The 26329-nt window shown below is 37.5% G+C and overlaps 1 long non-coding RNA gene across 1 annotated transcript in view; it reads right to left on the reverse strand.

Moving 5' to 3' along the window:
• LOC137464513 (uncharacterized) overlaps positions 1 to 25269 on the reverse strand; it is a 65586-nt gene extending 40317 nt beyond the window's left edge. Inside the window, exons 1-2 of the long non-coding RNA XR_010994263.1 lie at positions 25204 to 25269; positions 14239 to 14347 (exon numbers count right to left, since the gene is read on the reverse strand). This is a non-coding gene — a long non-coding RNA (uncharacterized lncRNA). The remainder of the gene's footprint in view (positions 1 to 14238; positions 14348 to 25203) is intronic.
• Between the last annotated feature and the right edge of the window lie 1060 nt (positions 25270 to 26329).

The raw sequence follows: 26329 nt of genomic DNA on the forward strand, positions 1-26329 counted from the left end.
TCACTACCAAGAAACCTGACAGAATAACAGTCAAATTTCTGTGTTTTTCTGTGGGACTGGGGAGTGGGGGAAATGTGAGGTTTTTTTGTTCAGCACACTGTCTTTGTTCACATTAATCACTGCATCATCAAAAAGTGGTCCTTTATTTGCTGCTGAGTATTTAGGCAAGAAGACTGATTTTCACAAATGAGAGAGTTATGAAAGATCCCCACCAGTGCCCTGTTTCTACACTGGAATAACACTTATCTGCAAGCAAAATATGCTGAAATGCTTAACTGTGAGAATAACTAATCATGAAAGAAGACTGTAATTCCATCAGACTTTGGGGAATGATATCTCCCAGTGTTTGCTGCTGGATTTGCCATCCTGGAAAAGGGCCAGACTAGAGAGAACAAAGAAGCAAGCTTCAAACACATTGCTGTACTTCATGTAGCAAAGCAAACACATTTGCACTCCACTTTACTCTCCCTTAATAAAGAAAATGTTTTTGTGTTCTGTTTGATTAGTATTGAATAAAAGACCAGTGCTGAGTAAAAGTAAAAGACCAGTTGCTGGGTCACTACTACTGCTGGCACATGTAACTCATGGCCCAGAGGGAAGCTTTGTGCCTCTGGCCCCCACAGCCCTCGGGGCCAGGACAGACAACTGCACTGATCCAGGGTTAGGACAGCTGGCATCTGAAAGCAGGCAAACAGTGTGGCCTGGGCACCACACCTGCTTCACACCTTGCAAGGATTGACAAGAACCAAGCTGATGGATAAGACTGGATTTGCACTGTGTTAAGCTGCACTGAGTGGGCTTTTTGTCTCATGTTCCAAATACACAGTAATTTCCTAAGGCTTCTTTTTGTTGTGTGGTGTAAGTGCAGTCTAGGTAGGATGCTAGTCTTGCATGTTTGCTGCATTCAGGAGAAGGCATTTCTCCTCCAAGAGGGCTTCCCACATCCTTAATTTTTAGGTCTTTTTTCAAGGAAAAATCTTCAAGTTCATTGACTTGATTGTGATTTTGCATCAAAATGGTGTTTTGAGCTAAGTCAGTAAGTCACTGACTGTAAACCATTCCAAGCTGACTTGAAACTTTTGGAAGTACAGTTCCTGATCTGAGAAAACCTGGCCTCAGTTAAAAGTTTGCAATGAAACCCAAGGAAATTTGCTACCAAATGTTTTGTGGGAGGCTTAAGATTCCATATCCTCTTCCTAACAACCAACTAATCACTATTTATTTTTGCGTGGTTGTACCAGCGAAGACATACTAAAGCACGAACACAAACTTTCTTTATCTGGACGCTGCTATCTGCTACCAATGTCAGTAACACTGCAGATTATGAGCACTCACTTGGCACTGCTTGCTACTGTTGATAGGATGTGGTCTTTGCTCCAGTCCCCATATTCTGCATGCAAGCAGCTAATCAGTCTGACCATTTGCTGAGTGACTTGACAACTGCAAGAACCAGATGTTAAGTTCTAGAATTTATTTTTCCAGTAGGGTCATTTAGGTCTCTTGATTTTTTTCCTAGCTAGCTCTTCTTAAGTCTTTTATCTGCCTTCTTGGCTGATTTCCAGCAAAACAATAAAGCATTTATAAGTCTCAGTTTCCGCATAATCATCATGTCCAACTGCAATTCTAAGAAGTCCCCTGTGTAATGATGTGAAGGTTTTATTTTCCTTGTGAAAGCTGTGAATGAGGTACAGATTTTGTTATGTCAGATACAATACTCGTATCTTGTTTATAACTGTTCAAAAGAACACATTGTGAAGCTTCATTCACAGAATTGACATTTCAAATTTATCAGAACAGGATTTATACTCCGATGTTGGTACAGCTATAAAATTTATCTCTGATGGGTGGAGAAACAAGTTTGTTTTGGGTGGAGTGAATCCATCCAAGTCTCCATAGGGAGCAAAGAAAGGACAAGAAAACCTGGGATAGCCTTTGCAATCATACTGATAACAAACAGTCACCCTGAAAACACTAGGGAAAAATAAATTAAACACTACACATTTTCCTGGTATGCATTCTTATTCTTTGCTTACTTGCACTCAGAGATTAATATTAAATCAAACAAATGTGCAATCCATATATATATATATATATATATATATATATACATATATATATATACACACACTTATATTTTTATATATATATATATATGTGTGTATGTATGTATGTATGTATATAAACATTTTTAAGAGAGTACAGTTTTCCAATTCCATATATTTTGGTTTTGCATGAAGGAAAGCATGTAAAAAGAAAACTGCCTGATATGTCAACACTCACTAATCAATATCTAATAGAATCATATTTGCACCTGTAAATTACTGCTTCCTCTTTAGCAGATGATCTCCTCTCAAGATTTGGATTAGAATTCTCTCTCTCTTTTGCAGTTCTGCTATGAAGGAGTACCTAGTTCTAACAATCACTTAAATTACTCTAATTACTTTTCAACTCTTCTTATTTACACGGTGATACTATATTAATGTACAAGCAGTACCCAAAAATACATTACTAGTTCTTCCAGCCAACCAGACATTGGATGAATTTGCTGGTTCAAATGAAAATCCTGGCTCAGAAAGTCCATTTGCAGAATGCCAGCAGAGTGTGCTACGGAAGAACCTTGTTAACACCTCAACTCCTTCAAAACTCTTCCCCTTGGTTTCTTGTTACTGGTTACTGTCAGACATGAACTACTGGATAGAGGGTGCTTTGATCTGAATCACTCCACTGGCATCCATTGCAAACTTTTTTGCTTTGGAATGCTACTCTGTTAACATTATCAACCTCCATTTGCACTCCTGGGTTGACAAACCTGGATTTGGCAACAGTATAGAAACCCAAATCATCCACTTACGACAATGTCCAAAATTAATAGTTGTGCCATCCTCAAGGATGTCATGGTTGTATAAAGCTCAGAAGACACTGTAGTTACTAATCCAAAGAAATTAAACCCAAGGAGTTGAATCCTTCTCCTTTTGGTTGTATAAAGCTCAGAAGACACTGTAGTTACTAATCCAAAGAAATTAAACCCAAGGAGTTGAATCCTTCTCCTTTTGGTCATGGTAAGTAGAATTTCTTCTCCACTCTAATTGAGAACTTGGGTGCCACATCACTTGAGTAATCACAGGACCACAGAATCACAGACTCGGGTTTATACAGTGGTGCTGGTAGTGCCATGCAGTACCATTTTCTTTAAAATACTCTTTCAGAGGCCAGGGTGCATCTCTTACATTATTAACATAAACTAACCCCTTCTTGTTAGCACAACTTCATGACCATCATGGTTTTTCAAGCCTTGGTAGAGGTTGCTATTTTTCCACATTCATGGCTATTATAAATGTGCTGTTTGAGCAGTATTGAGCAGAGTTAGTGTTAGGCACACCTAATTAATGTCCTTGAAGAGGCTGTCCTTTCTCTATGGATGAAAAGATTAAAAGAATTTGAAGGGAAGAAAGCTAATAACAGTGATGAAATATTTGAGTAACGGGTAAAAAATTCAAAATTACAGTCTCGGCCACCTGAATGAAATATATCACAATAATTGATTGATAGCATCTCTTCATGCAAGGAGGTGCTGTGAAAAAAAAAAACATAAGAAAGACTCTGAATGTTTCTGGCACAGTTCTGGCAATGTTCAGTGACTTGTCTAGTATTCAAGAGAATTCGCAAACTACTGTTTGTCTCACTCTTGCCAGCTGTGACTGTCAAAGGGGCCCCCAATGCCATCAACCAGATGATGAGGTTTTCAAAACTCAGTTTGAATTCTCCCCAGCAGATTATTTTCTGCTGTTGTGTTTGGGCAGGATGGCTTCCAGGGAATTGATTCCTTAAGCTTCAGACAACTTTCATCTCTTTTTTCCCTTCTGTTTATTCCCTCTGGATAAAGAATCAGTTGTGACATTTAAAACATTTGGGTTTAAGATCCCTCCATTTCACATGACAGATGGATCATGTGTATAAAACTTGCATGACTTTTCTTACTGTGTATATCTTGAACATTTCTTCTTTCAGTGATGCCAGCATCTTTCTATTCTTAATGCTACAACAGAAAGAAAGTGGTTTTACCTGCACCCTCTTCTGACATGCAAGTGTTAAGACAGCTCCATGATCTTCTGTGCTGTTTGGTAGTACACAGGGTGGCTGTGTTGGTGGGCCAACAGTAAAAGGCAGTGCTCCCCTGATGCCTATCCTTTTCAAACATGCTGTGTCTTTCCCTTATGCGAAAGGCAATTTGGACATGTCTTTGTAAGGAAATTTTCAACAGTGAGTGAAAACAAACATCTATCCTCCATTCTGAACATCTGACAGAATATTCAGACAGATCCTCATTTCCTAGGGGTTGGCCATGGGACCTCTGGTGACAGTGAGCTGATTGAAAGCTCTTCCAGTCTCTTGCCTCTTCGAGGCCCTCTTAAATTAACACCTCATGTGAAACAGAATATGCCTAGGTCATCCTGGATTTAATTTCAGGAACATGCATGTGTGCCCTGCTGGGTCTAGGTTTTCTCCAGGCTTGGTGAAGGTCCTGTAGCAGAGGTGTGGACTGTACTGACAGGTTTCTGTCATGGCAGATTTACAGGTCCTAGGAAACACTGTACTGGAAGCTGCTAAATTTTGCTTGTGTGGCTCTGGTTGCATCTCTGCTTGGGTCTTTGCTGGCTTATTTTTCTGTTTTCCAGTTGATAAGGCATTCCAAACTGAGGCATTCAGACATCAGGTTGAATTTTCCCCAGCAGATAGTTTTACTTTGCAGTCAGCTCAACACGCCAGCAAAACTTCGAAGTTTAGGTGATACATTAAGTTTACAGTAGGTTGGTTTTCTTTTCATGTATATCAGAAATATAATAGCATCAGTTATTCTTTAAAAACTCTTCCTTTTTCTTATTCATCCACAAGGTCAAATCCAATGCAACTTTCACTCAAACTGAAGAAGCCGTCAGGAACTTTACTATGATTTTGTTGTTTTAAAAAATATCCCTTAAAGACTAAACAGCTTTCCATATGCTTGTAGTAGCGAGTAGTAAAATACTATGGAAAAATTTGTAGTATACCCGATAACTTGATGTTGATGGATATGTCATATACTCACTTTTGGTTAATAAAACAACATATTTAGCAATTAAATAATTTGAGAAAAGTTTTAAGGCAAATCCAGGCCCATACAATGTCATGACTTCAGGTGAAAGGTCCTGACTTCACTGAGAATGAGGTCAACCTATAAGCTCAATAAGCTTTCAGAAAAAAATATTTTTGTAAATGTTTAATTTTAAAAAGTACTTTATAAATAGTATTTTACAGCATCAACAAATACAAAAATCTTAGTATTACCTTTGCATTGTATTGTTTGATCTAGAATCTTATTTTGTGTGTTTGTAAAACTTGACATAAAGGAACCATGACTGAATTTGTGTTGTTAGGCCTTGGTGACAAGGCAAGTATTTCCTAAGTCCTGTAGAGTAAGAAAAGAGACAAAAAGAGCATCTAGTATGGCTTTTATTTCAGCGTAGTAGTTCCTGGTATAGTTCTGAAGATCATGGAAAGTACTTATTTATTAATTTTTAATGGATTGATCAATCTTTTCCACCCACTGATGCCTCTTAGCCATCAAGCTGTAAGCATGAGCAGGCCTACGACTGATGCTCCTCTTGGTAAGCAGGTCTTCACAGAGGAAATGGAAAAGATTTCCCATCTCTGTTCATCTTTCCTTCATAAGGGGGGGTTCAATATGAATATATCAACTTAAATATGGTAGATACATATGACATGGAAAGACTAGGGCAGATTTATTTATTAATATGTAAGTGTCCTGTTTGCATTTTGAGGTATAGTAATCTTCCATAAGAGCTGTTTCTGTCTTTTCCTGAGCTGGATTATGCACAAGTATCTGCCTTCTCCTTTTCCAAAATGGACTATATGCAAATGCCAATGGTTAGCCAGTGTAAAAGTCCCACTTTAAATTATAAAAATTACCAACTGTCTTAGAGATTTTCTTCTGCTCTGTGGATGCTAACATGTGCACTATTCTAGTCCCTCATTTCAGTGGCACTGTGTGAGGAGGGACAGATTCTGCATTACAAATGTGGCCAGCCCAGTATTCTGTGACTGAGTTCAGCTGTTGGGGGTGCAATTTGAAGAATCACAGTCAAATTCAGCTCTGGAGCTGATAAAAAATTTCATCTGCTTTTCCAAGGTATGTTAAAGAAGAACCTATCGTAAACCTGTAAAACCCCCATAAATCTTCTAAGAAAGCATTTTTAAATCTCCAAGATGTCAAATAATTGTTTCTAGATGGTTATATTTGTGCTTAGAGAACTGCCATATGCTTTCAATTAACATTATTTTGATTTCAGATTAAAATAACAAAATAAAGAATAAAGTTTCCATGAAAAACCACAATATCTATATTTCTTTATCTTTAGTGAACTCTGCAAGAAAGTGGGTGTCTCAGCCTTTTCCTTGTTTAAATTAGAAAAATAATAGAAAAAATCCAAAAGCTTAAATATTTGTTTTGACTTTGCAACTTAAATGAGAAGAAATGTCAGGACTCAGACTTTCTGAACTCATTCATTCTACCTCACTCAAAATCTATAGTGTAAATCTTAAAAACAGGAAAAAAATTAGTTTTCTGGAAGTTTGACAGCCATTTCTTTCAACTATTTAAAGGTAAAGGAGTCATGTTAGATATGTAAATAGTTATGTTTATACCTTTTACAGAATGCTAGCAAGAATTTATATCCTTAATTCTGCCTAAATGGGAATGATTACAATTAGAATGTTTACACTTTCTGTCTTTGCCAGGTGTGGATGTCATAGGAAGAAAATTATGAGACAGGTGTTATTTTATGCCCTGAGTATGCCACTTTACATGACAGATTTTATAGCTCTCTTTACAGAAAGCAAAACTCTTCTTGTCAGAGTGAAAAAACAGCTACAGGAGCCAATGAAAGGATCTAATTGCTTTCTTAAAACATACCAGGCACTTCACAAAGTGCACAAAAACATGATTTTCAGAAGGACATGAAGAATTGTTATTTGAAATGCCAAATAAACCAACAAAAGCTTCTCATCCTGTTATAACATTCTTCCAAATTGAAGTTCATGATGCACTTGGGTGGGTATAATCTTCATTATTTCTGAACAGCAAGATGTGATTAATAGCTACAGTGGCATCCATTTAGGTAGGAAGCTGCTTTGTTCGAATAAATAGGAACCACAAAATAAATACATGTTTACTTCAAGGGTTTCTATACAATTTTATATCTATTGCAGGTATTGCTCTGCTGCCCTATCTTGCATTTTATAAAGAGTTGCAGTACTCTGACCTACAGAACAAAACAATAGCTTTGAATTTTAACAGCCGATTTTGACAATGCAAATAACATAAAGCCTTTACTAATCAGAACATCTTGCAATATCCCAGAATAATTACCTGATCTAGAAAGAAGTTCTGCTTGGATTTTTTTATTTTTCTTTACCCACTATGCTGTGGTAGGTGACCGACCTCAGCCACACTTTTAGATAAAGACAGTATATTTTTTAAGAGCAACTTCTATGAGCAGAAGAAGCATTCAATGCTTTGGGCATGCAGTTGAGTTTTGACTGACTACAAGAGTTATGTCCATTAAGAATTTGATCCAAAGTCCAGTGCAGTTGAAGGACACTGTTTTAAGCCAAATTAATGATTGAAAACTGGATCAAGCTTGATGTGATCTAAATTAAACCCAGTATTTTTTAAAAAAATATTGTATTTGCTTGCTATATCCCTATCAGGAGACCATCTGAATTTGTCTTTGTAATCTGTTTTACCATCACAGATAATTTAATAATTTTCCATTTATCACTGGGCTTCTAAACTTCCAGAAAACACAGTAATTTTAGCCAGTAGCAGTGTAAGTTATTTGCTTTTTTTAGTTATTTTCATATGACTCTCTTAACTCTAAGCTCTTTCATAGTTTAAAATTCATAGCTAAAGTTACAAAACTTCTTTTATCCACTTACTCAATTACCCTGATATCAGAGTGCCTATTAAAAGCAATAAAACTAGTACTGCAGACCTTGAGACTCGATCTTCAATACGCTCTTGTCTGTATTTTCACTAGTTATGAGCCCATACTCCTCCCAAAAACCCTTTAAAAATTCTAGCTTATCATATTCATTTGCACACACTAAACTTGATAGGACCGAGTCCTCACTAAAATAAGCAGGAAGAGGTCGCACTGTAACTTTTTAAACACACTTAAAAAACTTCTAAACCTCAAACCTAATGACTGATCCATGTACTTAAGAATAGCTGTAGTATAAAAAGATTACATTAATGGATAAATCAGAATGGATTTTTTTCATGTTTGTTGTGAACGTCTTCTTGTCCGTATATGATTCTGTGTTATGCAAGGTGAAGCTCTGTCTACTTTATTTCTTTTTTCCTGTGTCTGTGAAAAAAAAGGAATAAATTGAGAGTTTATTCCTACACATATACAAAAGGAAGATCATGCCACTTAAGTCATGGCAGACAAGTGACTGACAAGGCATTTTTGAGATGTTGGTTCATTTCTTCTTTCTTCTACTTTGTGAGTTTGAGAAAGCTATCATATCCCTCTGTACTTCAAGACTCCTTCCAAAAACTAGGAACTTAGGAAATAGGCATATTTATAGTAATAAGAGCTTAGATACAAATCTTGCACATAAATGCCTGTGTTTAGACATCTAAATACAAACAGGTTATTGTAAAGAATTCTTTCTATATTCAACTCCAATCCTATGTAGAAGAAGCAATTTCTGTGGGTGTATTCCATGCAGAAAAAACAGTGGGATTGCTGTTATGGAAGATGCAAGCACTCTGCAAGTGATCATAAGAGACTGTCTGAGCTAACAGAGCTTCATTAAAATTTAAGACAGTATGGGTAAGGTAGGTAGGAATATAGAGGGTTAGTTTGTATTGCTATAAAGGCAGCACTAGAATGTGATTTAAAGCAAGTTCTCTACTGAGAATTAAGTGCTACTGTGACCTCCAACTTCCCCAGATAAATAATGGAGCCTAAAAAAATGCATTTTCCTGCATGGCAAGCAATAACTATAGTCATGTTAGTCATGCTGTGCTGTTTATTCGCCCATGAAGGTGGCAAACTGCTGGCCCACCTTCTGCTCTGTGTCTGCTGCTTGACATAATTCAGGCTTGCATATTTAAGTCCCACTGGCATCCTTTCAAAATAAAATGACACCCTTTACAACATGAGCTTCTGAATAATTCTGCTGTCATAACTTAGACTGAACATAGCTAGAGCTAAAGAGAAAACAATAATAAGACATTTTCTGATGTCAGAAAATGTGCATCAAAAGTACAAGGAGCTTTGAAAAATATGGCAAAAATGAACTTGGATGTGATATATTTTGTCAGAAAGGACTTTGGATTTACATTTTGTATCTTCAAGTTGCTCAGTCACATTGAACAAAGGTATGCTTAATATAGAGTTACTCTCTTTTCAATTGTATATGAATTAATGCATTAAGTTTCTTAGTTTTTCAATAGACTTGAATCAAATGAACTGATTAAGAATAAAGAGATTAAAATAAATTTTAAAAAAGGAAAGGAAAAGGAAAAGGAAAAGGAAAAGGAAAAGGAAAAAGGATAAGGAAAAGGAAAAGGAAAAGGAAAAGGAAAAGGAAAAGGAAAAGGAAAAGGAAAAGGAAAAGGAAAAGGAAAAAGGAAAAGGAAAAGGAAAAGGAAAAGGAAAAAGGAAAAAAAAAGAAATAATTTAGTTATATGATCCCTGGTCCAGCTAGGAAATCAGTAAATTTTGTTTTCTATAAACAAAAGTGTAGAGTTGATCTGTTTATTAGGGTAAATACTGTGAGCAAGCAATAATTACAAGCATGAGCAGGGGGAGGGGGAGGCAATATTCAAATCTAATCCCTCTGACTACTGCTGAGCTCATTCCATAAGGACAGCTCACTAGCAAGTTGGAGTTGTCCCTTAGCAAGGATTTACTGACTCCCAACAGTTTTAAAGCATGAGGAATACTGGTTTTGATTTTTATGACACATTATCAGTTCAACATAGACTTCCAGAAGGATTGCTATATGTAACAGCATAGTCTGATTTTTCAGTTTTTCTTCCAGGTTACTGTGAATTTGAAGGAATGTCAAGATGGAGAATTTCACCTCATGAGACTGAGACACTTCCAGAGCCATGAAGTTAGAACTGGAGTCAAGTCTGTTCAGCACAAGCATTTCAAAAATGACATTTGATGATGGGCAGTAGACACTATGAGAACTGGCAGAAAGGCAGAGACAGACTTAGGAACAACAGTATCTGAGCAGAACTTTTGGCAATGAGCCCACACCCAGAGCCAGGCACTGGAGGATGCTCCAGAAGGGATGATTACATGGAAGAGCTGAGAAGCCATGCAAAGGAAAGCGTGGCATGGATATCCATCTAAAAGACTGGAGCATCCTGTCCTGGTATCTCAGGTAGGATATCTGCCCAAACACAACAACTCTGAGCATTCTACAAGGTACACATCAGGCAGTAATCCAGGTTTCTTTGGGAGATGGTGGAGAGAAAAGGACAGTTTACTGGTGTCCATATAAGCTGGACAACCAGCTCTCCTGAGTGCCAGTTTCTGTGTGTTGGATAAGAAAGGAACACAGACAGCCAGCTCAGATCACAGAACTCTCACTGGAGACTCCTAAAACTAGATGTGGTGAAATTTTACTTTGCATCTGATATAGCTGGGCTGGTGTTTCAAAGGGACTGCAAATGATGTTCAGGGTATGTTGTGGTCACAGTGTGGGAAGCCCAGTGGCAGTGCCCAGTGTCTGTCCCTGTATGCGAGGGAACACATGCAGAACAGTCCAGACTTTGAGGGAATGAGAGAAATTAAATGGCTTTTCTGAAGGAATAATTACATTCCATTCTTCTCAAATGTCTAGAAATGTCTTAAATTTTCTAGACAGAGGAAATAAAAAAAGAACTCTGTGTTTCTGTCTTCTCTGATGTGCTGGGCAGTCTATGACCTGGTAGTGCAACCCCCTGAGTTTAGGGAGCTGCACACTTTTACTCCATACCATTCACCTTTTCTATTAGCTGCTGAAGGATGAAAGGGATGAACTTCTACTACATGTAGTCACTGTTCCTGTGGTGATTATCTTAACACTTATGTGCATAGCACATTAGGATATTTTCATCTCTTTTAGCCTTCTAATTCAGGTGACAGTGCCTGTTGTTGCTAGTGGAATGCTATACAAATACAGCATGAATGGCTGTAAACTTCTTTAACATTCAATACAATAGCCTTCTGCTGTGCCTCACAGCTTACTATTTTCTGAAACCCACCGGCAGCCTGGGTTTTTTAGTCTATGACTACGCTGCACCTAAGGAGTTTGCATCCTTCTACCTGGATGTTTGTGCTTTATCTAGATACACAGTGATCCCACAAAATAAATACAGCATTTTCTTTTATCTGTGCTGTCCCTGCCATTAGAAATATTCATATCTTTTTAGAAGATTAAACTCAGGCCACTAAACATTTCACACAGTTCTCATTGCCCTTCCAGTGGGAAGATCTGTCACATCCACACACTGCAGTTACAGATAACAGTAACTGTCAGGTTGAACTAGAAAAAGTAGCAAATATATGAATTTGTTTGTTTTGGCCATGTCACTGCTGTCTTTCTCTAATCCTTACAGAGTTTTCCCTGACCACAGAAACTCATTGCTTCTGATACACTGAACAATATACATCAACTCCCACTGCTTAGTGCAGAGTTACATTTGGAAACTATTATTGTTTCAACAGTTTTACTGTCAGATGTACATACACTAGAAATTTTCTATAGGGAGCGTTGATAAATAGGCTGGAAATATTGTTTATAAAATAATTTAGACTACACATTCATAAGGCGTTTGGGTTAACATTTCTCTTTCTTTTCATCACAAGTCATTCCCAAATAAATCAAAATCTCTACAAATGTATTAGATATTCATAGAATGTCCACAAAAGGGAGGATGAAGAGCTTGTCTGTTCTTGTATCACAGTATAGATTGTTCTTTGTAATTCACAAATTAATGATAAATTATAGGTAACAAAATGCAGGTTTAATATTAGAGTGTCCTCTAAAAAGGCCTACAATACCAGAATAGCTTTCTTGAAAAACTTGAGAAGAAATTGTATTTTTAAATATAGAAAACAATTACCACTTATTTCACTGATGTGTGATATCACAGCTATACTTCTACACACTACAGAAATTCCCAAATTGCATTAAAATTAAACAATCCAGACTACACAGTCTATATTTCACAATGTAAAATTCCACAGACTTGGCTCTTTAGAGTTCTCATGAGACGACTAAAAGCATCCTCACAAGGATTAATTTTTCTAGACACTGTCACACTGCAGCAATTCAATCCCACTGAACACATACTGACTGCTGGAGAAAGGTTTTAGGAACTTTAATCCTTGTTCTTGGGCTCATGCTGCAGTGTTGATACCTCTCCAGCTGCACCCAGTATCACAGCTTCCCATACACCTTTTTGTATGGGATGGCAAATATTTTGTCAATTTCTTTAATTCAAAAAATGTAATGGGCAAGTGTCCTTTGATATATGGGCAAAAACTAGTTTACAAAATCTGGACATTTATCCAAATACTGTTATCTGGACATGTCTATGAAGAAAAACCCTGTCTTGGACAAAGGAAAAGAGATGATTTACAAATTAATGTAGTATCTCTCATTAGAGTACCTGGGGTAGATAGAAAAAAGTAGCCAAGCTCATGGGCACAGCAGTCATTCTTAAGGTTTTGGGGAGAAAGATGACAACCTGTACTTGTAATTATTTTAACACTTATTTCTATGGCTCAAGATTTTACCTTCCATTTGCTTTGTATCTAGTCTGCAAATCTTGTGTTTATGAAGACATAAGCACTATGAAACACTTTGACACCCTCAGTTTCCTTCATCTGAAGCAGCAGCATTATCTAAAATAAACGGGCTGCCTGGCCAAGGAGGGGGACAAAATGAGTGCTTTTGCCTGCATTTTTGCCAGGGAGTCCAAGGCGAGAGCAAGAAGGGAAGTGAGGCAGGGCCTGCTGTGGATGCTGCTGGAACAGCCAGCGTCCAGCGAGATACAGCTCCATAAATTTGACAAACATAAAGGAGAGACAAAGAGGTGAGGGCAAAACTGTGTTTGTGCCAGCAGAGATTAAAAAAAATAACTGCTTGGCTCAACTTGTGTTGAGGCTGCAGGTTATAGCTTGTGTGCCAAAGAAGCATGTGTATTCTCACATGCTTTTTGTACTCTTTTGAGATACAGGATGACTGCACTTAGAAATAAGTACACAGTATACCCTGAACATTGTCCTTTCCACAATACAAATATTTATGTTCCCCTCCGAGCACCCAGTTTCAGTCCGTAGTCACAGACTCCTCCATAACATTAAAGTCTTGATTGATATGTTTACTAGGAGATTTTCATTAAATCTGAATTTGGAAATTCAGTCATCCCCTGGCATATCCTTAATTCTTATCAAATTTCTCTTTTTTTAGTCTCCAAATAGTGCATTACTATGACCACTTATCTACCTGTACTCTTGGGAGAAAGAACAGCAATAACGACCCACTATAAAAAAGGGAAACTGAGGCACAGAGTTGGACTGCCCAACATTGTGTCTTTTCACTTCATCCCCATGCAGCTCTTCCCTTCCTGTTATTAAGATCCCCTACTCCCTAGTAAAGGCAAAACTCTTGCTATCTTTTCTACAACAGAGTCTTACTTAAAGCTTGCTCTGTCTTCCAGTTGGTTTGCCCCATATGAGCTGCAGAAACAGGTTCTGGAGCTCTTACACTTCAGTCAGCCTGGAAAACTGAAATGGACAGGTGGTTTTCTATCCTTACGCTCACAGAACCACACAGTTCTTATCTTTTCCTTTTGTTTTCTTCCATTAACACTACTCATTCCCACACATGCACAAAAGTTAGTATCTTTTTGGCTTTTCTTTGGTAACTTTATTAATGCCCTTCTCAACAAAAATAATTTTTTACTGATTTCCTTCACACAAAGTAAGTTCAAGAACCTCATTTACAGCCCTGACATGTAAAGTCAGCTTTAACAATAGAAAGCACATTATATACATGGTTTTCCTGGATTTCTTGCAGAAACATCAGTTCAGGTCAGTGCTTTTCAGCAGCTGCTACTGCAGCAAAAACAACAACAACCCGTAAGCAAATTAAAAGTAGTCTTACCTCAGTACGGCACATTGGGAACCTGTTTCCTTGCTCTTCTAGCTGCTGGCCCCATCATTCTCCTCAGGCAGCACTGACTCACTGGACCAGTAAATATCTTCTGGCTTTTCTAGAGCAAAAACATAAATTAAAAAATATTTGTCAGACCTGTGTACAGTGATTCCAAATTCTTCTGCTGTATTTTAAAAATGAATGTCAAGTGATCCAAGTGAAACAGATATCTGATTTGCTTCTCCTCCCGTGCTTCTGTCCATGTGTAAAGCTGGGGCTAAGACACAGAGACACATATTTAGGTCCTTGCATGCACATTGTTATCTTGTAAGAAAGAATTCTCTTTGGTGCTGAATGTTTTGTTTTCCTCACTTGCTTTTAACGTCTTTTAGCAGACTGATTTTCAAGTGTGCAAAGAGCAGACTTTTGGGCCAAGCAATATGGACGCAGTAAATATTTTAATAACCATCTGTGCCCTTTTGAGTATTTGGGCTCCATCAGCTAATATATTTGATTTCTTCAGCTGAGCTGTTTGAATTCACTGATTATAATATTATGGTTTTAAGAAAAGAAATTTCAAAGTAAAAGCACTGAGATTAGCCATCATCCATCAAACAGGTAGCTAAGTATTCGCTGAATATGAATATTTGAAATGCAAAACTAAAGTTAATACAGCATCAGGGTGCAGTGTAATAACCATACAAGAATATTAAAGGCAGAATTTATGAAAAAGAAAAATTACAAGCTGTACAAAAACACAGGAAAATAAAAAAGGCAAGCACAGTAAATAGTGTAGAAACTACACTCCTTTATCTTCTAAAGCTCTCTTTTATCTTCTTTAGGTGTTTCTTTCCTGTCCTACTCCACCAGTGAATCTGTGCTTGGCTTTCTTCCACACAGTGCTTTCAAGTCTGCATTGATTCAGGATAGTCCTTTACAAACTACCACAGAAAATGTATAAGAGTATTACATTCATTCTTAAGTCCTCCTCCTCCCTCCCCTGTAGCATTAAGAACTGCAGAAATCAACAGAATGCTGGTAACTGAGTAAACACTGATAAAACAAACCACTACTACTTCAAGTGGATGTTAGGAGAATCAGAAATACCTCGCTGAGCAGCTCATCACTGGCTGGATGTGTGGGTTTGACTGCCGTTCCTCTCCACTCCTATTATTTATTACAGCCCTTTCACATTCTATTTTAATAAACTCTGTAAGTTCTCTTATGGGGCAGGGAACATGCCTTCCCCTGTGCTGGTAATGGTATGTTGTTTCTGTGCTCCGTTTCATCCCTCCCTTTCTAATGGGAACTGAAGGCGTGAAAATATTTCCTGTACCCAGATCTGTGCCAGTGCTAGCTTGACTTTGAATCAGTCATAGTTAGTTATTGGCAAACAAATATCAAAACTAAAGGCTAACCTCAAGCAAGTGAAGCATCTGCATTCCACTGGCACATGTGCACACCTTGGTTCTGCAATACAGCAAATCAGTTCTGCCTCAGGTTACTGGAGGATGAGGTACAATGATCTCTAGATAAATTAGCTCTGTTGAGCTGTGCTCCCTGCAGCTACAGTGCTGCTGTTATCTCTGACCTTATTTCTACTGCAAACAAGTAGAAACTTACCTAAAAGCCAGAAAGGGTTATCCAGTCAGATCTCCCAGAAAGCAGAAACCATAGAATCAAAAAGTAAGTTCAGCTCTAAGCCTGGAAGGAACCTCAGGAGGTCATCTTGTGCAACCTCCTGTTCAAAGTGGGACCAGTTTAGATTAAGTTGCACAGGCCCTCAAGAATTAATTCCCATGTCACTGGAAATTAATTGACTTAAAAAAAATCTGGGAATTGAGAATCCACTATGAATCCACAAATCTTTCTGTAACCAGTTGCCACCAAAGATGTTTTTGTTGTTGGTTTTAGTTTGGTTTGGTTTTTTTTCCCCAAAGACTCATTTTTAGCCTTTATTTGTCTAGCTTTATCACCCTCTCTTTTAACTCTGATTTCTTGTTTTGATACTGCCTGGCAGAGGCTGTCATCACATAACCCTTTGAATCAGACTGAGCTTCATGAATTTGTTAGTGTATTATGTTTTTCATGTTCCAATTGCTTGTGCAACCCTGCTCTGAGCTTTCTCTAATTTATCAACACATGTATTACAAAAAGAACTGTCCAGATAACGAGATCAACTGTCCAGTCTTGGGCAAGAGAGCTGGACAGAATTTTCATAGTTGCAGCACCAAATACAGAGCTAATGTATGCCTTTTCTATCTAGGGAAAATATTCCCCTTTATATTTATCCAAGGGTTTCAATAGCAGTTTTGGAAATGGCATCATGATGGCAGTTCATATCCAAGTTGCCTGCCTGCCATGAACCCAAATTTGCTCTTCCCCAGGAAGGCCATCCACATGCTGCAAGAACATTTCTAGGCATAAGACTGCCCATTTAGAGATATTGATCCAGTGATTCCAATGATTTGTTTGTGACTTCCTTGTGAAATTATTCAATTATACTAAGCAGTTCATTCATTGCATTATTTAAATATTTTTGTGGTATCTGCAAAATTGGTCAGGAGTGATTTCATGTTTTTCTCAGACCATCTATAAAATTTGATAATTATCTCAGCATCAGAAAAGGGCTTTTTGGGTATCACTAAACAGCAGACCACTGATGAGTCTCAATTTACATCTATATTTCAAGAACTAATATTTGCTATTATTTTATTAGTATGTGCAATATTGGTATTTTAATTTTTAACTTTCCTTAATCAAAATGCCAGCAGGTACTAGATTAAATATTTTAAAAACTCTGAACTGTATTGCATTCATATTAATTTGGTGGTCACATGAAAATGTCAGAGTTGGGGCAACATATGTGACAGAATTGTCTCTCCACAAACTACCAGTGTGAACTTTCCTTCGAAAACCTGATTAGAAGAAAGTTTTGTCCCTGAGAATTTTTCAGTTGCTCAGGATAGAAGCCTTTAAAATGACATGTACAATTCTCCAGTCATGACTTTCCACATGGATTGCTTTCTTGTACAAATATTAAAAGCATTTGAAATACACTGAGGTATTTCACTGCTTCTAAAGAAGGAAAGAAGATAATTTAATTTTTTTTTTTTTTTTTTTTTTTTTTTTTTTTTTTTTTTGGTGTTTGCTTGATGTTTTCCTTAAAAGTTTATCTTAAATGAAGGAAGGGAAATATTTACAATTGAAATGGAACAATGGCCTGGAACTAAGGAAGGGAAAGTTTAGGTTAGGCTGTAGTAAGAAGTTCTTAACTCAAATAGCCTCAGACTCCAAAATAAGTTTTTTGAGACAGCATCATGAAAGATTTCCATTAACTGTGCAGGTGAGACACTCTGGAGAAATACTTTATAAAGAACACTATCTGGTGAAAGTTGAATACTAATCACCTTTTAATATAATCTTTCTTTCTTTATAATTCTTTATCTATAATTTTATTAGTGACACAAAGGAGATTTAAATTTGAAGCAAATTTTAAAACCTGACATATTTAAGAGGCATATCCACTGCAGCACAGATCCTATTGAGAATGACAGCTCAGTGAAAAAATCCAGATTCAGTTTTTTATTCGTTATGTTTACAATTGAAGAGGAACATTCAGGTGCTGGATTATTGAAAATCTCACTCGTGCAGTACAGCCCCTCCAGTGTGCCCTAAGGATACATTGGCTTTTAGAACTGCCAGCACACCAAAGATTAAACAAAAGTATAGGGGGAGATTAAAGTGACACTTTCTGTGATTTTTTGAAAAAGACAAGAGGCAGTACCAGACAAGCCAGGAGTTCTCACTTGACTCTTTCTAATTCTCTGCAAAAAATATCTAAGTGAGAAGAAGTTTAATTCACTTTGGTACTTAATTCTATTACCTATTCAAAGAAGTAAGGGAAGTTTATTTAACAAAATAATCAACTTTCCTTTTAAACCAGAATTTAAATATGCTGTGTTACATGAAACTCAATTTTCCTAGTTGTACTATATACAATAAGCTGGGGGCTGGATAGCACTTGTTCTGAAGCAGGTCCATTTTATGTGGTGAAAATGCTGCAGATTTATGCTAGCAGAAGAGTGTTCATTCTGTTCTGCTTAATGATATATGAAATTATCAATTTCAGTATTATGAGCATTCATTTCTTCTTTCCTGTCACATTCAAATTTAATTTGTTAAATTTAAACAATTTCTCTGGCAGTTCTCTGCCAGAGAAACATCTGTCTGAGCTGAAGGGAAAAAAATTATATGTCAGATAACTTTGAGGTATTAAATTAGTTTCAGATTTTAGAAGACAAAGACTAATGATATCTGGCCTGCTACATGCAGGATCCACTACATGCAGTGCTAGAAATACTTATTCCTTGGAGATGCCCAGGATTGAAGAAAGAGTAAAACTTGTCCCCCTAGTGTACTGTTGTTGTAAAATATTTAGCTCTCTAACCTGCTGGAGTTTGTCTAAGGGTTCATTGTGACCTCTTCTGTATCTTCAGTGTGTTTTTACTGACTGAGCACAGTTCCTGGTGAAGGACAAGTCTCTTAAACAATTTTCTTATGACTCTAGGTTTCTGGGATAGAACAGATTCCACCCGGGAATACAGTTCCTATAGAATGTAAGATAAAAACTAGATAATATTTTGCTTCTGTTTATAAAAGCTTATCAGAACAATTTTGGCATTTATTCATGCTATTAACATCTGTATTTTTGTTATAAAATTTAATTTAAAATCTGTGTATATATAACAATTTTAATTTTGTATTTCTGAATAGCATTTCCATTGCTTTGGAATACTCAGTTAAATAAAAGGTCAGATGAGATAGGCAATAATTATTGAACTGATTCAATAATCAATATTTTCTTCTGGGAGATGGCTCTAAAATAACTTATAGTCAGTATTAATCTGGTATTATTATCATATTGGAGATATATTGTTTAAATTATATTTCTAGTAAATTATTATGTTGTCCCTGAAGTATCAAAGACAATTTAGTTGTTTTATGTGAATGCATTGAACACAATGCTGAAAAATATTCTTGACTATTCACTGAAGAGCCTCACTAAACCTTGAAGGGAGGCTATGAGGAACATTTAAATGAGTGACTACAAAATCTGATGCAAATTTGGAAATTTACAATAGGATATTTAGCAAAAGAAGTTTGACTAGAATGGCTACATGAGGCATTAGCATTGCAGAAAATATTTAGCATTTATTTGGAACATAGTCTGCAAGTCTGTTTCTGGGAGTTGTTTGTGTAGGGGACCATGGAAGAATCACTGAGAAACAGATCCTTATGAATCTAAAGGGAGGGTAGAAGGGTTTTGCTGCCTTTCTGGCTGGGGTTGTTGGGCCTAGGAAGGGAGTGATAAGGCGAAATTGGAGTAAATATGCACAGAGTAATGCAGCATCGTGGTGTGACAGCCAGCTCCTCACCCCTTCCTGGCAGCCACCTCAGACCACCCTGCTGCTACTCTGCACCTCAGCCATAGGAGTCTTCTCCTGCAAAGTATGAAGAAAAGAAGTTTTAGCCTAGGCCATCAGATTAAGGGCTGCCAACAGGTCTCTTACACCCCCAAGCAATCCATCCACTAAGCTTAGGTGTAATTGGGTTGGGAAAACATCACCTTCATGTATATTTTGAAAACATTTAGCTTTTTCTGATAGATTTTGGATGAGACCAGTCTTGACAGGCTCACCCTCAGAACACCCTCAGACTGGTTCTCCAGCAAGATTTACCTGCTGGTAAATCCCAGCATGCTGAAGTCGTTAGTTAAACAGGAGCATTTCACAACTGCCATGCACAAGAGGACAAAGGTACTTCCAGAAATTTCTTCTGAAAGTCTGAACTTCTTACAGACTTCACAATCTTCCACATGTAGTAAATTGGAATTTTGTGGTTTGCCATTTAGGCATCTAATCCTGTCACTTAAAGTCCTGATTAAACCAACTTAATCTTACTATAAATTTAACACAATACTACTTAAGTAAGTGCCTCATGCATGCTGTTGCAGTGAAGAATCTGCACTGCTTTTCACACACTGAGTTACAATCAGTTTATATCCTTCTTTGTATCAGGATTAGGTGATGGAATTTAAAAAGAATAGTATAAAATAAAGAATATGATGGACCAGAGATGTGTGTCTTGCCTAGAAAGGACATTTGCAGGGACAACTTTGAAAACAGGTAATTTGCAGCCCTTCACTGTTAATTATAGTTTCATAGTAGTATTTATTCAAGCATATCTTATGACAAATATTAAAATTATCTAAATAAACTGGCCACTTTCAGGGTGTTCTCTGTGTATTCAGAGCATTGGAATGGGCAAAAATCTATACATGTAGTACTTGATCTTATGGCATATAAAAGATATTTTCTCTGGGTCACAGTTATAGAAAGCTTATTAAATAAACAGCTAGAAAAATCCTAATGCTATTTATGTTTTTTCTCTCAATATTAATTTGTTCAGGTTAAAGGGGAGTTAATTTACTTGTAGATATAGGATATTAGCTCAGTTTTTTAGAGCATGGTACTAATAATACCAAGGTTGCAGGTTTAATCTGCACATGGGCCATTCACTTAAGAGTTAGGATTCAATGATCCTTTTGGGTCCCTTCCACCTCAGAATATCCTGTGAAATCCTGTGAAAATGCCATGTCCTCCCTGGAAGATGTAGAAGATTTGGATTTAGATCTCTCAGCAACTCATTCTACCTGCTTGTCTCTGTTAGATTATAAAAGGGAATTCCAACCACCTAAAATTGTTCTTGGAAGAATATTTTGCCTCAAAACCCTTTCAAATATGCTTGCACCATGTACCATTTCTACAAGCAGCATTTTTCCTTAAACCACCTGAAATTCCTGTCTTCACACACAGGAAAATGGCACATGAAGGATTTGGCACAGTCACCTTCAGGACAAAAGATGCCTGCTCATTTTGCCCTCTAAGCACACCCTAGGTAGCACAGTTTAGCTCACTGTGTGTGTGGACAGACTCTGAGCTCCATCTTGGATGTGTTTCAGATGAACTCCCATGGAATCCCAAACAATCTTTCTGGCAGAAGATTTTCCAGTGAAGGATCAAATCCATCATATGAGGGGAGGACATTTTCAAAGCTGAGGGTGCATTTCAACAAACAAGGCTGTCAGCCTTGCCCTCAAGGTCAAGCCTTAATTTTTCAGCCTGATGATAGGGATTGTTTGATTCAAAAGAAACTCTGCATGCTCACTCCTTAGAGAAGAATAACTGAAATTTCCTTGCTTCGTATGTTGCCTAACAATCCTTTGCATGAAATGGTGCTACACTGTCTGATAACTGCGCCAAATCCTTGGCTACTATAAATCATTCTTATAAAATTCATCTATTTTTGCCATTTGAGGTTCTGACTTTTCTGACTTGTGCTCTCCGCCTATTTAAGGTTAAGAAAATATCTCTCCAAACTATACAGCCCAAATTTATGTCTTTTGAAAACAAAGCTGATAAACTCCCCTTGTTAGACCAATAAGGCAAAGAACATGGCTGTTCCAACATGACTGGAAAATAAATACAAGCATTTTTAATGAATTATTAAACACATCCCAGGGTAGCTGGTTTACAGGCTTTTCTCTTAACCAGTTCCAGGAGTATCTGAATAAAAACTTGTTTACACTTCTTAGAGGCAAGGAGGACATATCTAAAGAAACATTCAACCTGAGCATGGTATAGATCATATCAGGAGAGAGTGAACAACAAATTCCTTAGAGAATTCTCCCTCTCAGCTGGTGTTTGTGGCTAAACTGAAATGAATGTGATGCAGAAGTGTAATACAAAGAGTAACTGTGTGAAAATAGAGAAGCATGTGTGACAGATTGCACATAACCCTGTAAAAAAGACACAGATTGAATTTGATTTTTAATCACTTCCCTGTGAACCTGCTGAACCCACTAGGGTTGCCTGGGGATAAGTGAAATACAAACCTGATCCATTTGGTTTGCTACAGCCTCTGGCAGTTTAAATGTAATTTCAACCAAATCAGAACAGCAGCAGTTTATCCTTAGCCGGCACAGATGCAAGAGATGACTCAAGGAGAAATGAACCAGTAACAAATTTTGAAGCAAGAGGATAACTCTGTCTGTTTTTGAATTCCAAAACAAAAAGGAATGTAATTTGCTCCCCATTTTGTAGCAGCTGAGGGCTATTTTCCATGTGAAAACAGTAGCTGTAAAAGGGACATCTTGCTACATTATGCATTTCCTTTCTTTGCTACAGCAATCACTCATCTGGCTCTTAAAACTGGAAATTCAAGTTCCAGTTTCTTGAGATATTCTGCTCTTCTGTTGGAGCGGAAGAGCAGCCTTGATGCCTATTCACTGGTCATGAAATTCTTTAACTGAGAAACAGGTTCTGCTCTGAAAGAGCAACTGGGACAAACACTGGATTGTACCCTTGCACGCGCTGGGCCTCTGCTCTCTGTGGCTCCAAGGCAGAAACACAAAGGAAGAAGCAAAAAGAGCCTGGACAGGGCCTGAGGAATTCTTTCAGCTGGATCTACCAGCTCCCACACTTCATATGCTTCTAATCAGCAAATACACTTACACAAGCTGATGATAGCACGTTAGAAATGAAGCAATCCGGAATCAATGCTGGCTTTAAACCAAAATGTTGCTGTGGATATATCAAGAAAAACTGCTGAACTATTGCCAGCTCATGTGCTCTATGCTGAATTTACCTGGCTGGCAAAACGTGCAGGGAAAGAAACTTGTTATTGCTTATCAAGAAGGTGAGAGCACTGCCACTGCAGGCATGAAGGTGAGAGGATAGAAACATGGCAAGATTTGAAATGCAGCTGCTGAGCTTTAAGAACAGAAATGGTTGCCTGAAAGTAGCTCAATGGACGAGTTGATCTATTGTTTAAAGTGACAGAAAGTACTGTTCAGACAGGATTCAGAAATATTTCTTCCTGTTTTTTAGGCAAAGCACAATAATTGTTTTAGTTCTCAGTTTGGAAGAAATGGCTAATTCTTTGGAAGAAGCATATGATGTATGTCATACCCGATTTTTAGTTCAATCCAGTGGAAATAAATCAATTCCAAAATATCGGTATCTAATCTCCTTCCACATATTTTATTAAAATATAGATTCCTTGAAAGATTTTATTTTTTGAGAAAAATGATTTAATGTTAATGGAAAAATCTGCGTTTCACCAGAACTTGACATACCTTTTAAAAAGAGTGTAGAAATATACTTATGACATTTTTCAGAATTTTTCTCTCATTTGGCTCTTTCCCAGACCTTTTTTTTATTAGCAGGCATTTGACTAGAAATCAAAGTAGAAGGGCAGTGCCTAATATGACTCCCACTTGTTTCATCACAGACTGTAATGTAAACTTGCATATTACAGAGATGAACAAAGGGTTGAGGCTTAAAAAGAGAAGCTGAAAGATTTTTAGAAGGTGGTAATTGATTGAATTTATGCTTTCTGTTTGCTTTTGAATCTAGGAAACAGAAAAACAAATTTCTTCTCCAGGTTTGTTATGACACCCATGTAAGTTGGGTTAATTCCTCTGATTTTGGAGTATCCATAAGGTGCCTAAGTTACCAGCTCATTTGCTTCAGATTCTGTCTACATTTAATAGACAGGCAGATGACTGGAAAATTTCAAAGGTGATTTTGACTTAAAGGTGGCTGACTAATTTACAGTGACTTTCCCGGCATTGATCAGAAAACACAGCAAAATGGTGTCTTTAGTAGTGGACCACTCAAACAAGCACTTACAGTTAAATGGAATCAACCCATGCCTACAGAGTTTTGTTTACCACTGAACCTATCTCCCCCACTCTTCTTTTCTGTATACAGCTTCTGTTTTAAATTAAACTTAGTAAAGATACATGTCTTAGGACTGCCAGTCTTAAATTTCACTGCCAATTCATTCAAGCATAGCTTTTGGTTTTCTCAGTGTTCCTTCAGGCAGTGACACTGAAACTGAAAATGCACATTTTCAGCGGGAAGCTCAAAATTTGTACACACATTTTATGAACAAAACTTATACATGCAAATCATATTTCCTCATGTAACTAAATTTCAACAATCTATTGAAACTTAGATCTGTCCAAGGTACATTTGTAAATCTGAGGTCCCCTTATAAGCCATGTTACTTGTTAAAAAAAAATATTTGTTACCAAAAAAAGCTGTAAAAGAAATTTTGAAGTGGATTATCTTGTCCACTTGATATCCCTAGAGCTATTTTTTTTTCTGAATGCATGCCTAATTAATGTAACAGGTTCAATAATTTTTCCTGTTTGTCCAGGATGATAAAGCATGTGTTAATGGGTGGAACATAAAATGTAAATCATGATACTCCATTCTGCTCCCTAGTGTCTCATAAAATTTCTATCATCTGAAGCAAATGACTTCAAAATGTGTTAGACTTGTAAAGGTGAACTCCATAAATTAAGCTTTTACAACTCAATTTTCATAAAAAGGGGCCAAGAAAGAGATGTCATTGCACATTTGTCAGTGGAGATCTTGAGCTATATTCCTTCAAAGAAACCACCCCATTCTGGTCTTCTGAGGACCTAAGCTGTTCTCTCCTCACAAATTTCCACAACTGTAGCTTAATATTTCAGCTGATTTTAAGGTAAAATTTGTCCTTTTCTTCTTCTTGGGCTATGCCTTTTGCACTGAGTACTAGCTACTCATGGTTCTGCAAATCTAATCTGCAGCTCTGGGTGCCTTTGAACAGGACTATACAGTCACTAAGCAGCTCTCTAAAGAAAAGGGGATTTTTCTCTACACAGAAAGCTGAAATATGTTACCAAACAAAGTTCTATTTTACTCTAGAACCCTTCTAATCCTTGGAGTGGAGTAGAGCCTGCCTAGTTTAGAAGAGTTTCGTAGGGCAGCCTGACCCATGCCTGATCATTTGGCCTCCCACATCTTCTGAATTTGAGGTGGGGAGGAAGACAAAGGCAGAAGTACACCTTTAAGTGCTTACCAGGTTTGAATGAAGGCAAATTTTCATGCAATCCCAGTCTTTCACCTTGGCGTAATAGATGGAAACCAAACTCTTTTCACCCTTTGGTTCTCCAGGAGTCCTTTAATCCAAATTTACAGATCTTGACTTTTCTTAATTGAAAAGAGGGGGACATCTGGATGCAAAATCATAAAAAGTTATTAGTTTTAGTATCATTCCCACTCTTAAATATTAGCTGATATTTGGCTCTCTCCTCCTTGTCCGCACCAGTCCTACACACCTGAGCAACTGACACATTCCACAATGCCAGGAAAATACAGCAACTTGCTGTATTTTGTTATGACATCCATCATAACCCCAGATTCCTGTTTATCATTACTCTACACTAGATCCTTAACAAATAAAAAGGAAAACATCCTGTCTCAAGGAGTTTTGCAACATAAAAACATCAGGAAGAGTCCAAGAGCAGATGGCAGAGGATGCGGAGCACAAAGAAGGAAATCAGAATTATAGTGCACGCTACAGATGGTAACATTCAGGGTCAGACTGGACAGGGTTCTCAGTAATCTGATCCAGCTAAAGATGTCGCTGCTTGTTGCAGGGGTGCTGGTCTAGATGACCCTGTAGGTCCCTTCCAACCCAATCTGTTCTGTGATTCTGTGCCCTTGTGGACCTGCTTGCACCAGCACAGACTGGGGGACTACAGTGACACTAGGAAAGAGAAGCAGTGTAAAAAGGTGAAAGCAAACAGCCTTGCCCTGAGCTCAGCTGAGTAAAGCACATTCCTGGGGCTCACACTTGCGAAAGGCTCTCTAAAGTTCCATGCATTTTTCAGCTGGATTTTTTCCTAGCGGTGTGACGCACTTTGAAAAGCACCTGTCGTCAATAGGAGCATTTTGTTTTTCTTATTGCAAGCATACGAAACAGAAGATTTCTTTGTTACAGAGGGGCTCTGTTGAGAAGAGAAAACAAATCAGAGTCAAGGGATGCAGTCCAAACCAAAGGTTCCCATCCCTTTGCTCACCATCTGTGTAGTCAAAGATAGCAAAGGCTTCCTTGCTGTTGAATAATGCAAACTTGGGGACTTCCTTGACGTCATTGTGAAGGGTGGGTGGTCTGTGTGAGACAGCTGGCAGCATGTCAGTGA

Source organism: Anomalospiza imberbis, chromosome Z, assembly GCF_031753505.1.
Source record: "Anomalospiza imberbis isolate Cuckoo-Finch-1a 21T00152 chromosome Z, ASM3175350v1, whole genome shotgun sequence".
Taxonomy (NCBI): domain Eukaryota; kingdom Metazoa; phylum Chordata; class Aves; order Passeriformes; family Viduidae; genus Anomalospiza; species Anomalospiza imberbis.